The sequence below is a fragment of the Pleurodeles waltl genome, chromosome 9 (assembly GCF_031143425.1).
Source record: "Pleurodeles waltl isolate 20211129_DDA chromosome 9, aPleWal1.hap1.20221129, whole genome shotgun sequence".
In the NCBI taxonomy this organism is placed as follows: Eukaryota; Metazoa; Chordata; class Amphibia; order Caudata; family Salamandridae; genus Pleurodeles; species Pleurodeles waltl.
In genome coordinates, this window is record NC_090448.1 from 175,195,418 (window position 1) to 175,214,832 (window position 19,415).

Sequence of the window (19,415 nt, forward strand, 5' to 3'; positions counted from 1 at the left end):
CAATTTGCAGCCTTGCATTACAGGTCAAGCGATAGCTTAGACTCTCAACCAAGGAATGTGCTTCCAGGTTTTTGTTCGCGACCCAAAGGGAAACCTTTCAGATACCTTCTTTAGCTGCTCCTATAGCAGATGCAATAGCAGGATAGCTTGGCCCATTGTACTGTCATCCTTACTTCCATGTGAAAACCTCAAAAGGGAGCAGCATCTGTGCGAGGCATTTGACTAGACCCCAAGTGTCCGCATCCATGGTCATAGCTTTCCCAATTGCATCAGCTCCTCTTTGAATGACATAGTTATTCATCTGTTTGTACTGCTCAAACAACCGTTGCAACATATAACAGGTTGAGTTCCAATGTGTTAGCACCTCCTGTAGCAGGGCTTTAACCAGTACTCTGTTACCACCCTGAATAATCCACAACTGTTTTGGTGCTTTAAAAGAATGGCTGAAATAAGTGCAGATTTGTCTGCAGGTGATCAGTATGTTGCTGGCTATGTCTTCTTTTTTAAGAAAGTCTTTCACAAACAGGTTTCATGCAGTGCAGCAAACACAGAACCGTGAAACAGCCACTGTCTGCCATGGCCTTGACTATGTTACTGCCATTGTCTGTAGCAACAAATCCAACTCGAAGACCTCTGGGTAACAGTCATTCAGACACCTTGATATTAAATTCCTCAAAGATGTTTCCCGCTGTGTGTGATTTCAGCATGGTGAACACGGCATGCTGTCGAATGCTCTTAAAAATGTATTCAGGGCCAAGACCTGTAGCTTTTGCTTACCCACGCAAAAGAGATACAGTATGCAGTGATGTACATGTAATCAGTCATCTGACAACTGGTCCACATGTCTGTTGTCAGGTGAATAGTGAGGACACTTTGCTGCAAAGCTTGCCCAACCAATTGCAGCACCTCATGATGCAATGCTGGAACAGCAACTCTCACAAAATAGGTCCCACTTGGAAGCTACCATTTCAGACACAGGGCTGCCACAAACTCTGAGGATCTCACTCCGTCCACCAAAAAATGGAGGAGGTCCAGCACTAACATTTTTGCCAGCTTCCCATTGTACAATGTGTCATTAGGTGGTTCGGTCATAGGGCCCTACCTGCCTAAACATGCTCCTAAGTGTAGCCTGGATTTTCTCCTTTTGGGGGGCCACTGATATAGGTTACTTTTGAGATGTAGGTGGCAGTAGATTCAATGTGTGTTGTGGCGCAGTCACCATATGCTGTGGTGTCTCCATTTGGCTCTTCCTGTGCCATTATGGGGTTGCTGAGGCGGATGATTCTGATGTACTGCTGGGAACAGAGCTGCTTTGCATGAGGATGTCACCCTCTACTTCTTCACCTTTCACTGTGATTTGACCAGATATAGCTGATGCTTCCTGGCTCTCCTCACCTTCACCACTGAAACCATGTTGAGCCATTTTTTTAAGGTGCTACTCTCACCGGATTGTGTGATGTTTTTTCATATGAGTCATGTGACCTCCAGTACCCTAAAGTGAACCTGGCTTACCTCGACGAAAACTTGTCTGGCAAATGAGTACTGGTGAGAACTTTCTTATTGGGCCACTTCCAATCTATGAAGAAGACTTGGATGTAGATGGGTGTGTCGATTGCCTCTCTGTGGTGGTGGTGCATACTTCTACTGAGTATGGGTTGGTGCAGGTCTCTGCTGGGGCCTTACAAATATGGGAGCTGGCAATGCTGCCTGTGCTACATCACTCAGAGCAGGCTGGATAGTAATGTCGGACTCCTCTGTGCCTTCTTCCACAATGACTGGTTTGTCATCATCTTCCCTGATTCTCAGGCTTAATGGAAGTTTCCTTTTCCCTTTCCTCTCCTGGCATCTCCAAGACTCTGCCAGGGATCATTCCATGTCCATCGTCATCACAATTGGTGCCCGGAGATGATGGTGAAGTGGTACCCTTCCTTTTTCTTGCTGGATGTCTGGGAGCCATTGATTCTAAAAGAAGTGTTTTTTTCCCCCAGCAGGAAGCTCGACCTCCTCTTCTGCTTCAACTTCGGTAAGATCTAGCTACAGCTGTTGTGCAGTTTGCTCTGTTCCCTGAAATGATTGGGTACTACTTTGCGAAAGGGACAAATCCAATTCAACTTCACGGCTCGTTTGTGTTGCCATGTTTGCAGGGGCTACATCACTGACAAGCATGGTCTTGGACTGGGGTTGGAGTGGTGCTGTTGATGTGGGAGTGCTGTTCCCAGGTTCCTCCCTAGAGGGTGGTGTGGCAAGCACACATTTTCTGAAAAAGCTTGCGGTTGGCATGCCACTGGTGGAAAGCTGTTTCTTCTCACTGACCACTTTCTTGGGAGCAACTTCCTTTGGGGCCATCTTAACGTCTAAATTGGCAGTGGAACTAAGATGCACAAGCAAAAGAGTTTGGTGCTTATGGACTGAAGTAACTGTAAGGCCTTCATTTTGGCAGTACTGGGGGTGATGTTGGGTGTCTTCTCTCAGCACAACAGGCAGATCTAGCTCATTGCTTTATCTTCATCTCTTTTAAAGTAGACACCTGGGGTAGTCAGAGAGAGGTGCATGGGTAGATGGAATATTCCTTTAAATAACCTGTGTCAGCAAAGTGGTCCAGGGGAAATGAAATAATCATTAACACAATGAATTATGCTGTTGATTTGTCTGCCATAATCTGCAGCCAGGGTGTCCTGAAGAAAATGGAATTACACCTAAGGAAACTGAATGCTGTAGTGTAGCAGTGAATCTTTGGTGGATGGATGGATGGAGGAATGGATCATATGGATGTGGATGGATGGATCAAGACAAGATGCAGAAATTAAATAAAAATAAAAACATATAAAAAAAATAAAAAAAAATAAGAAAATACCAAAAATCTTAAAATTAAAAAAAAAGTTAAAAAAAAGTAAAACTATAAAAATGGCATTCAAATGTAAATAAAAAATAAAAAAAGAAATTAATTTAGAAAAAAAAAAAATAGAAACTCAAAAACAAATAATCAATAATTAACGATGTCTGTATGAAAGCCTACGTCAAGAACACACTGGCTGCATGCACAAAATAGCTGCCAGCCAGCCACATGGTCAAACAACAAAAAGGAGCAAGGAGGAGGCATGGAGAACAAAGAACACATGCAAGCTGATGGCAAGTGACACTGGCTGGATGGACAAAATGGCTGCCAGCCATCCACATGGTCAAACAAGGAGCAAGGAGGCATGTCAAACAAGTAACACATTCAAGACTATGGCAAGGGACACTGGCTGGATGGGCAAAATGGCTACCAGCCACATGGTCAAACAATAACAACAAGGAACAAGAAGGCGTGGGGAACAAAGAACACATGCAAGCCTATGGTGAAGGGACACTGGCTGCATTCACAAAATAGCTGCCAGCCACATAGTCAAACATCAACTACAAGGATCAAGGAGAAAAAGAAGAATACATGCAAGCCTAAGGCAAAACGACACTGTCTGGATGAACAAAATGGATGCCAGCCACATGGTTAAAAACTGCCAACAAGGAGGCATGGGGAACAAAGAACACATGTAAGTTTATAGCAAAGGGACACGGGCTGCATGCACAAAATGGCCACCTTCCACATGGTCAAACAACAAGGGCAAACACGGAGGCATGGAGAACAAAGAACATATGCAAGCCAATGGCAAGGGACACTGGCTGGATGGACAAAATGTCTGCCAGACAGCCACATTGTCAAACAACAACAAGGAGCAAGGAGGCATGGCAAACGAAGAACACATGCAAGCTTATGGCAAGAGACACTGACTGGATGGACAAAAATGGCTACCAGCCACATGGTCAAACAATAACAACAAGTCATGACAAACAAAGACCACGTGCAAGCCTATGGCAAAGGGACACTGGCTGCATACACAAAATGACTGCCAGCCACATGATCAGATAACAAAGAGGAGCAAGGAGGTATGGCAAACTAAGAACACATGGAAGCCTTTGGCAAAGGGACACTGTCTGTATGCACAAAATAGCTGCCAGCCACATGGTCAAACAACAACAACAAGGAACAAGGAGGCATGGCAAACAAGAAAACAAGTAAGCCTATGACAAAGGGACACTGGCTGCATGCACAAAATGGACGCCAACCACCTAGCCAATCAACAACAAGAAGAAGCAAGGAGAACAAAGAAGAACACAAGCAAGCCTATAGCAAAAGGACAGTAGTTGAGTGTATAAAATGGCTGCCAGCCACCTGGTCACAAATCATCCTCCTATGCCATCAAATATTATCACTCAACAATATATACCCTTTTTGCAAAACAAAATGAAATGCAAACTATAGCCAACATTTAAAATGCACTCCAATGCCATCCCTGTCTTAAATGAAGCTTTAAAAACACATGCCAATGTAACATTTATTTCATGCACTGATAACTACTAGTACTGGGCCTACTGACTAAATGGCCCTTTGGAAATGTAGGCCACATACTAAACTGTTATTGCAATTGTTACTAACGTAGAACAGGTACTGAGCAATGCAAACATTTTATTTTACAGAAGGTGAAAAATATATGAAATGCAAAGTAAATAATAACTAGGCCCATTCTTCAACTCCAGCCCAACCAACACTATACAATTTTAAAATCAAATATCAAATTAAAGTACAAGGAAATACTCGTGCATGCCCAAGCAAACAAACAACACACTTACACAAAAGTTTTTGAATTTACTTGTGTGATTCAACAAAAAAAGTCCTGAAACCCAAAGGTATTACCAGGAGACAAAGAGAGTGATTGGAACCCACGTTAAAAATGACCAGGAGATTGATAAAGCACTGGGAGAAGCCTGCTGGACAGGAACACGAAGTTGGAGTCTCTGACACACTTCCTTCCTGTATGCAAACAAAAGGCTTCTCAATCTGAAAAAAACAAATTGCAGGGCCCATTGGGGAAAAAAATCTGGTCAAAATCTCTTTTTGACTAGATTTAGTGGCTCTGAAGTTGAAAATCGAATTCAGAAGTGAGATCGCACTTGCAAGTGACCCTGTTTTGGCCACCAGCACGGCTGGAAGCAGCACAAGTGAACGTAAAGTCACACCACTGTGCTCACTAGCAGCTCAGGAGTGTCTTCGCGTGAGAGAGTGTCAAAACCCTATCTTGCAAGCGCAAACAAACTCCGCTCCGCACAGGAGTGTGGAATTCAGGAACTCCATGCTATTCTGCGTATCACAAAGTGCCTAAATTCCACAAACTCTGCCGTCAGAGCAGTGTTCAGTCATTATAATTGTATTATTTTCCAGGACTGCCTGGCTGTAATCTCAAATGTTTGCTCTTGATTGAGAAACATTTCACTGAAGCATCACTTGTTATTTTTATTTTCCTTGCATTTATTTTGAGCACAGCTATCACTAAAAGTATGGCTTCTAAGCACTGTTAGCCCTTCAAGGAAGAATTTAGGCACATGCATATCTTCATTAGAGGGTTGTTGTGAGTAACTAGGGTCTTTGGTTGGGGGGATGAAACCCTAATCAAGCAACAACCACAATCCTTGTCAGGGTGAACCATAAGGGTTACTAAATTATCCTGTGCTTTACCCTCTGGTAGCTTGGCACAAAAGCAACCAGGCTTAACTTAGAGGCAATGTGTAAAGTATTTATGCAACACACAAACAGTAATAAAGTGAAAACACATCACAACAAAATTCCCACATGAATTAAAAATAAAACAGTAAAGTTTATTAAATGATTTGACACCAAAATGACCAAAGTCCAATCGGGAGAACTAGGGACATGCAATTTCAAAAATGTTGGTAAGTATAGTGCATATAAGCACAAAATGCTACTCATGTGTGATAGACTTGGGAAAGTAACAAATTCAGGCCGACCATGATAGACAGCAGTCTGGATCGAAGGCCTGGGCTAGTCCCACAGAAAAAATTACCTCTCAAAATCTGTCGTGGAGAGTCCAGTTCACAGTGGAGAAGGCCACGAGGAGCAGAAAGAGTGTCACAGATGGTCACCGCGGTAGCATGAAGATCCTGTTGGGTGTTGAAGATGGTCATTGCTGGAGCTTTGCACTGGTGGTCACCACAAGCTGTGGATGCTGTAGTGAAGTGCAGTTCTCACATTGCCAGTCATTACAGGAGTGTAGTGCAAAGAACCAGGTTCACTGGAGTTTTGTGTTTGCTGCCATTGCAGGCAGCAGAATCTTGGTGTGAACAGGCCTATTCACAGTCACAAAGAGCTAAAAACTTCATGATTTATCCTTTGTGTCCAGAGGAGTGCACTCTGATGACAACTAAGGGTCCAGGATCTGGGGAGGCATCACTTGGGGATCAAGGACTTCCTCTTGAAAAGGCCAACAGGGCTCAGGGAATTCCAGGCAAGTCCAATTGTAGCAGGACTGCTGGGCAGTTGCACTGTGGCCTCTTGAGCTTGATGTATCCCTGTAGCTCAGAAAGGAGGTCACCTATTCGACACTTGGAATTGTTCAGGTAGCCTGGGATGGAGGGAGTATGTCCATTCTTCTTCTGCAACGGGCCTCAAGCATCAGGACAGTTCTCTGACAGCATCACAGTCCTTCTTCTGTAGTATCTAAAGGTCCATATTTGTTCTGATTAGCCATTCTCAGGGTCCAATAATTATACCTGGTGCTAGCTTTGAAGTGGGAGAAACTATTTTGACCTCTTTGAATCACTGTCTTAGGGAAATATACAAAGGTCAACTGCCAACTACACATCATCATGTAACCTAGGATACAGGAAGCAATTGGTCAGGACAAGAAAATGGTAACCTTCTAAAAATGGGATTTTCAGAATTGTAAGTCAAACTCAATGTTACAGTTAAAGAGAGTTTTACACTACAATTCATTAGAGACCAAACACAACATTTGACCTCTTCTCAAACAAAGGGTATCATTTACAAAATGTAGGAAGCTAACCCAAGTTTATCCTATGGCAGAGAACAGTGAAAAACGAATTTGAGAACTTTCCCCTACAAGTATATATTCAACTTTTTAAATACACTCTTCTCTGCCCTAAGAGATGTCTAGGGCCAATTCTTGGGCTGACTGATATGCATTAAAAAAGGAAAGTTGAGGCCTCACAAAACGTTTATTTTGCCAGGTCGAAATGGCAGTTTAGAACTGCACACCAGCTGCAATGGTAGACCTGAGACATGTTTGTTTAAAAAGGCTGCTGAAGTGAGTCGCACAATAAGCACTTCCGTCCCACTAGTAGTATTTAATTTACAGGTCCTGGGTACCTGTAGTACCACTTAACTAGGAACTTACAAGTAACATAAATGTGCCAATTGGGAATAAGCCAGTTTTACCATGTTTAAAGAAGAAAGCACAAACACATTTGCACACATTGGCTGTAGTAAAGTGCACAGAGTCATATAGCCAACAAAAATGGGCTTAGCAAAAAGGAGGGTGAAGACAAAAAGTTTGGAGATGACCCTGCAGAGATAGCAAGTCCAACAAGGATGGTTGGTACAGCCCCTACATGACTGAACTATTGCTGGGCGGTGTGTGTCCATTAAGCAGAAACACCTTGTAGCAGCCAAAATGTAACAGGGTTGAGGGTGATTACAGTATGACTGTGTTGCAGTTGTAAGAACATTTACAAAGTGTTTTGTTGACATACTTGTGGATCAGAGATGCACTTCAGGTACTGTGCAGCATTCAGTAAGCACAGCTAGACGGATGGGGATTTTAATGCCACACAACTTTTAATTCCATATGGTTCAGATTGTGACACTGGGGTTCTTGACAGGGAAGTAACAAGGGCTCCAGCCTTGTCTTCAGCAGTTTGAGACATGAAAAGCTGTCTTTAGTGTAGAACGCTCAAAAGAGTCATGGGACTCAAGAAACTAGTGAGACTGAATGAACTCTAAACCTGAGTTAATCAGAAGAATTACAATGAGGCATTGCCAGCAAATATTTCTTTCAAGGGCAGTATGAATGTCACAAAGAAACTGACAGCTGTCATATGTGTATACTGAGTCCAATTACGTTTTCTCTCAAGCAAAATTGTCAACTAGGCCAATGTGATGATATTGATATTTTCACTATGGGGCTTATTAATTAGGAAATCAATGTAATAGTCTATCAATTTGTTTCAATGCACGAGTGTTGTCAAGTAGCAAAACCAGAGTCTAAAGTCTGCCTGCAAATATCTCTCACACTGTCAACATTAAGTAGTTTAGATTCAGCTAAATGTATTGTCAGTGCAATAAGACGAGAAAGGTAATTATTAGGTGTGTGTTTTGCACTTAGTATATTGTTAGATATTCGTTTGACACTGACCAGCTAACCTATTGGAAAATTGCTATTTAATATATTGGGCCCAATTGAGGAACAAAACTAAAAATGCACTGGGGAAGTCCTAATACTCAACCATGAATAAGCATAGAAATAAATATATGTCTAGGGAATGGCACAAAAGAGAAGTACACTGACTATACTAATAGTTGAAATAACAGAACCCTGTTTGGTTGTTCATTGTCATGTTAAGAGGTCACTAAAGAGCACATTTGTCCATCACATTGCACCACAATGCCAGCAATCCAGGCATAAATAAGATGGTTGAGGATATTTACACACTCTTCTTTGTGCAATTCAGCCCTAGACCCTGGTAAACTGAGTAGTTTCTTATTCAAATGAGTGAGAAAAACACACCACTATGACTAAGATTAAAAATTGACTTTGGTTCTACCATTTACCCTTACCAATATTACCATGACATACCCTTGAACTAATTCAGCAAAAGGTGCTGGCCTCTCTCTGAAAGCAGACATGTAGAAAAAAATCCTTGGCTTCTCATTGAATGAGAGCCTCCACTGCTTTCACTTTGCCACTAATCAAACAAGCAAGATTTTACTTGCAGATCACCAGGATTCTGAAATGTTATCTGAACCTAGTCCTAGTCACCTCTTTTCTTGGTTACCGAAGTGTTTTTGTTGTTGGACTCTTTAAAATATACCTTTTCATTCAAATAGCAATTCTTGACGGTGAACCAAATCCAAAAATATACTATCACATTACTGATGTCTCTTCTACGCTCAAATGGTCTACAATTAAAGTTTAATGTTCACTGAAAATGCTTTGCATAATATAGTATGCACAAACATGAAATATTCCTATATACCTAGTATAAACGTTTAAGATAACTGAGAGTTCATAAATTATTTAAAAGAAAAAGTCAATGGCATTATTTAAAATTTGGAAGATGTGATACTCCATCAATATTTGACAGATATCATGGCCGCTGTATCATATCACCATAGGTTATAGTATGGTTAACGGGATATCTGCCAAGTTTGTGATGGAGTATTCCATCCGTCAAAAAACAAGGCCTTAATTCATGTTTCACATACATCTCTTCCAAAATGTCATTGTTATACCAGTGCATTGAGGATTTGGAGTTTACTTCCTGTCTCCATCAGAAACATCCCCACCTTCTTTATTTAATCACTAAAACATGCAACTTTCAAACTCGCCTACTGTCCTCCAGAATGAGGTCCAACCTTTTGCAACTTCATCACCAACTTCAACGTCCCCTTGCCATAGCCTGCAACAACTACATTTTCCTCTGCAACCTCAACTTTCTCTCGATAACCGCAATTATATCAACACCACCACTCTTCTCAACAGCAAAATCAGACTCACCCAACTAGTCCATGACCCCATGCACACCGTAGAGCACATGCTAGACCCCATCTTCACCTCGAGTGTCCGCATCAGGTACAGGCACACCACGGAACTCACCTGGACCACTCCATCGTCCACTTTAACATCACCAGCTCACAGTACTCTGTCCCCAATCAGCCCAACGCTCCCTACTGCAGCTAGAGCAAAGTTTCAAAGGACACATGGATCAATGCTCTCAACATCAACCATCCCATCTCCTCCAACAACCTAGACCAGAACGTCAGAGACTTCAACAATTGGATCACCAACTGCACCAACAGGGTTGCTCCTATCGGAAATTACACCCACAGAAGGTACACCAAGCAGGCTAACTGTTACACTGAAGACCTCAGAACTGCTGGAAACAAATGGAAAAGAAATGGCACACCATTAAGGACACAACTGACAAGACTGCCTTCAAGACAGCCCTCAACCTCTACCACAGACAGCTTAGAGAATAGAAGAAAAAGGCCTTAGCCTCATGCCTCAAATTAAGCTCCAATAACAACAAAGAACTCTTCACCATCATCGAAGAATCTCCAACCCCTCTGTTGCAACAAACAACATTACCCTCTCACAGGAACTCTGCAACAACCTTGCAAACTTCACCCACAACAAGATCACTAACATCTACAGAAACTTCAAACCACCAGCAAAAGGGCACTGACTTCTTCAAGCAACACAACGACCCCACTACCACCGCAAACATCAAACTAACCAAAAGGAGACAGTTCGCTGCACAGGATACCACCTCCATCATGAACTCGGTCTACTCGGGGGGGCCCAATCAACCGATGCCATTACAACATCTTCAACCTAGGCGAAGCCAGAATCAGTCATGCACTCACTACCTCAATTGCCATGGATGCCTTCCCAGAGAACTGGAAACATGCAGAAATCAACACCCTACTAAAGAAACCATCAGCAGACTCCTGTGAACTCAACTAATACCGACTGATCTCCCTGCACCTATTCCCAGTCAAAGTATTTGAAAAAGACATCAACCAACAACTCTCCTCAATTCAGGAATGGAACCTCCTACTCGTCTCTTCCCAATCTCGATTCTTCAGCAACCACAACACCATGACATCCCTCACTGCAGCTACGGAGGACATCTGAGCCCTATTCAACCGAGGAGATTTTGCGGCTCTGATCCTCCTAGACCTTGTGGCAGCCTTCATTACAATTTCTCACCACACATTCATCACAAGGCCGCACAACATAGGCATCGAAGGAGCTGCCCTCAGATGAACTGCGTCTGTCCTCACCAGAAAAGTGCAAAAAGGCTGCCTCCCCCACTTCACCTCCAAACCCAACTAAATCATCTGTGGAGTACTGCCAAGGATCCTTGCTCAGCACCACACTCTTCAACACATATCTGACCCCTCTGGCAAGCATCGCCAAAACTTACAGCCTCAACAACATATCCAATGTGGATGACACACAATTCATCCCATCCCTCTCCACAGACACCGCCAACACCAGGTTCAACTTCCACAATTCCAAGACAGATGTCGCCAATTGGACGAACGACAACTGCTTGAAGCTCAACACGAAGAAGACAGATGAATGGGTTTTTAGAAACAAAAGATCCCCATAGGACACATCCTGGTGGACCTCATACCTACTTCCACTGACCATGCTAGGAACCTAGGCATCATTGTGGACAGCAAGTTAATCATGATGACTCAGGTCAACTCTGTTGCCTCCTTCTCCTTCTTCATCCTTCTCATTCTTTATAAGATACTCAAATGGCTACCCCAGATGCACCATCACCCAGTCCCTCATCTCCAGCTAACTGGACTACAGTAATGCTCCCTATGCAGGGATTGCAGCTCACATCCTCCAATGACTACAGACCATACAGAACGCTGCAGCCAGACTCGTCCTGGATCTCCCTAGCTGAACCCACATCAACCCCTATCTCACAGGACTCCACTGGCTCCTTGTATAGAAAAGATACTAGTTCAAGGTCCTGACCCATGCATACAAGGCCCTATACAACTGCGGACCGGCCTATTTCTACTACCCCATGGACTTCCATCAGCCCACAAGGCACCTTCACTCTGCGTCCCTTTCTCTAACCCTCACTTCCAGCATCTGACATCGCAGATGTGGATGTCTCTCCTTCTCCTACTTGGCAGCGAAGAAATGGAACAAGCTACCCTTTCATCTACAGACCTCCGCATCACTGACAAAATTCTGAAAGTCCCTGAAGACCTGGCTATTTGGCTAATCAACTGGACCCTGCCAGGGGCTGGATATTCTCACTGATGACAAGTAGCACTTTACAAACCTACTGATTGATTTATCTTAATCTACTCATATAAAGAACTAACTGTCCCTATAAGTAGCATGATCTCTATTTTAAGTACTTTCCCTGCTCTTCAAAGTCTAAGTCTAGGGGACTCCATATTGTGCTCAAATTTCTCACCCATTCAGATACGAACTGTGCACATTTTAAACCTTTGTAAAGAAGAAATCAGAAAAGAAGTTCTCACCAGATTACTGGTCATTGAAATGGCAGCCTCTGCCAAGGAAACTTTGATAGCATTAGAACACGTCTTATGCAGCATGTTTACTTCCTTGCAGCGATTATTGTGATTAATATGTTGTAAATTAGAACTCTACATTTCCCTGCACTCTCTCCCCTCCATGCTGTGGAGAAAATGAATGTCCAGGAGTCAATGCCCTTTCATCCATGGAATGCCCCATAGTGCCCGGTATTTCACTACTTCATTTATAAATAATTTAATGATTGAGATGTGGGTTATTGAAGAACAAGTCAGTCCTTTTATAATTAACTACCCTCAAATTTGTGTACTAAGTATTGGAGAAAGCTGTAATATTTTCATTTATTTTATAGATCCAGGACTGCTAGTAAAGGAAACATAGATATCCGCACAATGAGCCATTCATTTATTAAAACTCATTTTTATTTTTAGTACTCAAGGTAATTATGACTATTAAGATTGAGGTGAAACTAGTGAATACAACTGGAGTAATACACTATTTCCTACGTATTAATGTGCATAAAACATCCCTTGTAATATGGACGATGGTGGAAAGATGATGTTTACATATCCCAGCTGCGTTTTACGTTCTGCACTGCTGACGTTTTAGGATAGTGTTATAAATAGTGTTAAAAATCATGAACAGGAAACTTTACAGTCTTTTTATGTACTAAGGTGTAGAAGGATATGTGTAGGCAAAAATAACAAGCATTTGCAATGTAATAGGTCTTGCATTTGCTTGAGTTAGAACTATTGGCATTGAAAATGCTTAACTGGAGTTTTCTTGCCACATAAATTGGTCAACCCAGTTGCATATTTTGGTCCTCTCTGCCAGATAGTTCCAGTGTCCCTGAATATGACTAAACTACTTCCATTTATCTTCTTCCTTTATATGCAGTAAAAAAGAAAATATTGCCATTATTTATTATATTTTTATATTAATATTTTGGGTTCCCCTGACCTGGTAGGGGGACCCAGAGATGACCTAGACAGAAAGAGCAAATAGTGCAGTAAGTTACGGGCAAAAATGTTTTGTAAATAGAATGTCCACAAAGCATTAATGGATGAGTTTTAGAGTGCATCGAATATTGTAGTATATTGACTGCAATGCTCAAAAAAGCCCCTATACGACACCATAATAAAAATAGCATGTGGTCAGTCCCTTGGCATAACGACATGAAAACAGAATGGCAGAAAGTAATGCACTGTAACCATGTATGTAGTCCCTAAAGGGAAATGTGCTGTACACATTTTCATGCCTAGCAGGCCTACTGCAATACTATTACAAATAAGCCCCCTAAAACACAAACTGTTCCAAGCTGTAGAACAAAAATTGCAGCCATGAGAGAGCTTAAAAAGACATTGAATGGTGTGAAAGGTTACTATTTTGGGTTCCCTCTCAACCTAGTGTGGGGACCCATAGACGACCTAGTCAGAAAGAGTGTCTCATGCTGAACGTTTTGATGGAAAATGCCCCGCAAAGTATTATGATTCAAATTTCCCAAGTACATTGAGCATGGTAGGATCGGCTCTCCTGCTGTGCCATGAGAGCCAGTTTGAGGATTTTTGTGTTTTTTTCTGTTGTAAATGTTCCAGGTTGTATATTTTTCAACAGCTAAACTTGTTAAGCGGTATTCATGCATATCACTCCTCAGATCAAGGTTGTAATATACGAAACTTCACATAGTCATGTAAAGCACTCCTCCGATCAAGTTTGCACTATATGAAACTTCACTACCTAACGTAAAGCGCTCCTCCAATCAAGTTTGCGCTATATGAACATTAAAGAAAACTTACTAAACAAATAAAAAAGAACACCCCCCTAGCGTTCATCCTCTGTGCACAGACACCACAAAGAAACAGCGGAATTCCCAAAACAAGGAAGAGGAAGAAACAACATGCAGCCATGCATCGGTGAGGCAAAAGGAAAAAGCAGTGCACCACACCAAGGTATATGGCCAATCATGCAATAATCCATGTAACGGGGACCATCTCAAAGGCGGTAACAAAGCAGCCTCAAGGCGGGACAAACGGAAAGCATTTACCTACGAAATCAAGGGAATTTTGAAAAGCAGGCCAAGGACCGAATTAAAATGATGGGCATGAGATCCTCGTATTGCAAGCCCACAGATGTAGATTACAACATGTGGAGAGACAGCGCTTGCATGCTACCTAGGCTCGACCTAAAAAAGGGAGAGGGCTATAAGTGGCAAACCAGCTCAACTAGTGCTGCATTATGCACAGTACCTTTGTTTGAGGTAAATGTTTTTTCACTGTAAAGCCTTCGTTTTAAAGGCATCCCGTTGTTTAGCCTTAGTTGTTGATGCTGCTTCCCTTTATTTCTTGATATAGTTGTGTCTTCAAATACACACTACATTGATGAAATAAACTATTTTCCTTTCAAGCAATTCCTAGATCAGGAAGCGAAACATTACTGTGCAGTATGCTTGTTTGGTGAAAGTACATCATTATTTCACATTGAGTGATTATGTTGTAGCACAGAAGCACAGGAATGATACGACCAACTATTACGCAAGCACAGAATTTATATTTCCCGTTCTATATTTTCAGGCTCCTTGTATCGAAATTGATGCAACCATGCATTTTTCACTAAAATATTTTGGCAAGTAATGAATTTGCGTTTTACATGATTATTCGTAATGTCACATAATTTTGCAGAAATGTCGCAATATTATGTGAACGAAAATTGTACGAATGTAAGAGCCCTCTAGTTCAGTAACAGCCTGTGACTTTTGAAGGTGGTGGGGCATAAAAGTAATTGCTTTACTACGACCACTTTTTGCCCCCTCTGCTGCAGCATTTCACAATAAATTTGTTCCCTCAAAATCGTGCCATTTTTTCTGACACTTGGTCGTAACATATTAGACAAAGAAAGACATCCTGAATGTAGGGAAGCTATGCAGATCTCAGGAATGATGCTGTGTACCACTGTGCATTTATTTCAGCATTTAACAGGTCCAATTCTAAATCATTACTAGGGGCTGCCTCTCTGGGCTATCTTTTAAAACTCAACACGGTTCCTAAGAGTGAGTAGGCCTCCGGGGACAGGGCCATTAATTTGGGTGTAAAGGTCAGCTTGACAACCCCGGTCACTGACAAAATAAGGGAACATGTATTTTCTAGCATGTAGTAACTTCCATCAGCTGCAGCTGTTCTTCAAGTTTACCAGAAGGCTTGCTCGTACCAGCTTTACTGACTAGTCCCGAGCCCTTCCAACATTTCAGAGCTCAGCAGCCATCGAGTCAGCTTCCAGTGGAAGCCTAAGAGCACCAGCAAAGCCTAGAACACTTGGCAAGTGTCCTGCCCACTGCTCAGCAAAGCGAAAACAAATGTGTGATGGCTACGCAAAATGACCACAGACATATCCATTCTGCAGAGCATGTTATCCGTTCTGTGTGGACTGCTGGGCACAGGGGATCAACCCTTCCGCACCACATAGTGAATGTTAAAGATAAACATGCACTGAGTTATCTGTTTATGATTGCTGCAACGTGTGTATCAACTGTCTTACTACATTTTAAGTTGGCAGATGTTTACAGAAGATATGTTTATATCACATGCTTAGTTTATTATTGGTGTAAAATCATTTACATAAACTGTAATAGTACTTTTTAGTATTGAATATACTGCTGTTGTAGGTACACACAGAGCTTTTTCTGGGTTGAAAGCCTTGCTTGCATTGCATACAGTGAGGCAATGGTGGTATAGATATTGAAAATATGAGCCCTGGGGTGTGCTTAAATATCACACTGCCTGATGGTCACTCACAAAGAGAACTCAACAACGGTTGGTATTGCTTTTTGTAAAGAGTAAACTATCGGCCACCACTCTAAGAGTTAAAGTGTCTCTAGAGAATGACTGGTAGGAGCCCCATCCATACAGAGCACAGTGTAAAACTATAGGTATAGATTGCATGCTATCGCAAACTATCTCCACTTGCCATATTCCGTAAAATCCTTCATGAAAATTTGACCTTGGTCATTCAACTTTAACGTTTTCCCTCTCTTATTTATTTTGAGTGTACCTCTTCCCTTCGTCTACCTTATGCCGATCTTTTTTGTATTTAAACTACCCTAAATCTCATGCTTTCTGTTTTAATCTCTTTTTGTGAAAGTATAGCCCTGCCACCTAACAAAATCTGTTATTTCCAGCAAATATCTGCTTCTCACATAGCCCCCTCTGATGAAAACACCTAAGTAATTAATGTAGCCCAAGGAAACTGGGGCAAATGCATGGAATGGTTTTCCTATATCATATAAGACTAACCCCAATAACCAATGGACTGACCGCCAACTTTGTGCACTTGGGTAGCATGCTACTCACTGTAAAGCACTCTCACACCTTGTCAGGTGTAGTAGACACTATGTAAAAGCAATGTCAATTGTAATTTATTTCAATTGCTTTTTTAATCATCAATTTGGGTTAGATTTGGGGCCAATTACCACTACATCTTCTTGCACTTTGTTGCACTGAAGGTGCTACGTAATAAATGAGTGCTTACAAATGCTTCTAAACTGTTAAGTATTATGACTCTTTTATGGTGCTGAACGCTAAAACATCTCACAAATAGTCTTGGATGGAGTCTAATCTGCAGAGTTTTTGCAACCAATTTAACATTCAGCCCTATGTCAACCTAGGTGTCTTCTAGTAGTGTAAGGATCTCCAGGTTCTGAGCTATGGCAGCTACCTCTAATACATCAGTGAGAAAGACTGTTAGGCATGACACGTGGAGGTAGTGGTTCCTCCAAATCTTTTGCTTTGCTCTAAGATGATTTTGGTGGTTCTTGCAAAGGACCAACAGTCCCTGGACACTTCCCCACTGGAACTACAGTGTGAAAGTGCTTACACCATCCTTCCATCCACCTAAAAGTAACACTCGCCAGGGTGTGCAGCTTGCACACTAATGATTTTCCTATATAGGTACTGGAGCAGGCATTGCTTGTCAGGGTGTGCACATTTGCGCAAGGGTAGTCTAAGATAGGAACTGAGACTGATAAACCAGGCCAGTATTGGCACACTTGCTCCTTTGTGATGACTTTAAAGAAAGTGTCCCACATGCCCCAGCAGGCATGGCTGTGCGCCAGGGGAGCAGCCTCATGATGTTTAGTATTGTTGAGTTCAGAATGACGAACCCCCCTCTGAGGGGAAAGGTGTCAATGATGCCCTAGAAATGACACTTTTAGAAAGTGGGCATTTCTAGGTGCTGAACTGGTTCAGGTGCCTCGTAAATTCAGCTTCATTCTACGGGTCAAGGGGGTAGAGCAGATCTGTGCATTCCCCAAGTGACCGCTATAAAACTTGGGCATCCAGAATGACAGATCCCTGCCATTTGGGGCCTGGATAGATAAGTTGGGGAGAGAGGCATTTGACACTTGGACTCTCAAAGCAGGGGCATGGCCCCGCTAAAGATGAAAATCTGCATTTCAGAGCCTCAGGGTGGACAGGGAGGAAATTTAAGGGGACATCTATGGTTCAAAGGAGAACCCTTTGAACCTCCCCAACGTCAAAGGAACCATCTAGTATAACTAGGGGTACTCAATGTCTACAAGGCAGAGTAACCTTTACGGTGATGCGGGACTGGTGCTGCTTGACCTTGTGGGCACACTGCCACATAATTCTGATGTGTCCCGGAGGATAACTGTCTGAGGAGGGGATCCATGCTCCCCTTCCCACTTAGAGGCTGGCCTGAGGCTGATTGATTGCTTGCTGCTGTGTAGCACTCCGAAGGGTAACTCTCCAAGGGCAGGTTGGCTTGCCTCCGTTCTCTGAGGAGGTCTCAGGGACATCAAAGACCTGCTGGGAGGGACCTACATCGATGACCGGTAATATCTGGAGAGCGGTGCCCTCTGCTGCATCTACATCAGATGCTGGACTTCACCTTGTGGTAGCAGCAGTAGCGTGGCCTAAGTATCGTGTATGGAGACCTGAATTGCCTGGTGTGAAGCTGGCAAAGGACTGCCTGAACTTCAGGTGAGTGGCCCTTCATTGTGGGAACTACTGCGCACCGAAACATTTTGTTGGTGTGAACAGTATCACTTGGTGTAGGACCCTGCGGGGCACGTTTCTGTCAAGTATGTTGCATTTCTCTTGTGTGAGCCTCGGGTGCAAGCTTATTGTGTGAGGTGCCATGTTCATTGGTTGCAACACTCAAAGGTGGGGCTGGAACCTGAGTTGTGGTGTACTTGGCCTCATATGGCACAACTGAATTTACGTTGAAGTGTGTGACTGGGGAGTCCGGTGCAACCACAAGTCATCGTGTTCTAGATAGTGTGCCTCTTCCCAGAGAGGTACAGAAACCAAGTTCCTAGTGTGACTCGATGGTCTAATGTGACTCAAGTCATTGTGTGCTAGACTTTGGGCATCCCAGAGTGATGCAGGATTTACATCCTTTATGGGAGAGTCCGGGAGGGTCTGGTGTGGTGCTGAAATTGGTAACTATTTAGTAACATTGAACTGTCTGGCGGGGCTGGGTGCCTCAGTGTCCAACGGTGGCTCCAGTGACCCTCCACCTGTGCTTTGGAGACCTCTGAGTGAACCTCGTGTGTGGAGCCTGAACACCTTAATTGTTTACCAACTGCTGTCTTTCCTTTCTCCCACCTTGACCCCGAAACCCTGAGACCAGTGACTTAGCTATGAGAAGCATAGTTACCAGGAGAAGGTTGATGCAATCTTTGGTTCATGGAGGGGCGGGATAGCTGCAGCTGGTTGGTGGGGGAGTGGTGGTTAGGGACCCAGGGTGCTTGAAAATATTGTGACATCCACTATCTGGTTATTAGGATACCATATTAGGGGGCTGGGAGTGAGTATGTACAAGTGAGTGTGTGCACATGGCGAATGAAACCTGTGGCCCAGCAAAGCAGTGCAGAGTGGATGTGCGGGAGTGAGTGCAGGTGAATGCAAAGGCAGTACCGTGTTGCTGCTAGTCACATTTATCCTTTCAGGAAGTTCTTACAGTCTGGCTTCAGCCAGAATGCCACGCAAAAGTGTTGGAAACCTTGTATGTACATTTTCCTGCTAATGTTGGGAACTGGATTGCTCCCTGAAAATTATATGGTACACTGATTGTGGGGAATTCTAGGATGGGTCTTGTGCTGATGTTTGGCACCTTATGTGGGTGCATGGAGGAAATGTAGCATTTTCCTCATGTGTACATACAGTAGTAGTGTTTAACACAACTGGGCCTGATATCGTGACTTCTATTGAAAATGGGGCATAGGACCACAGTTACATTATA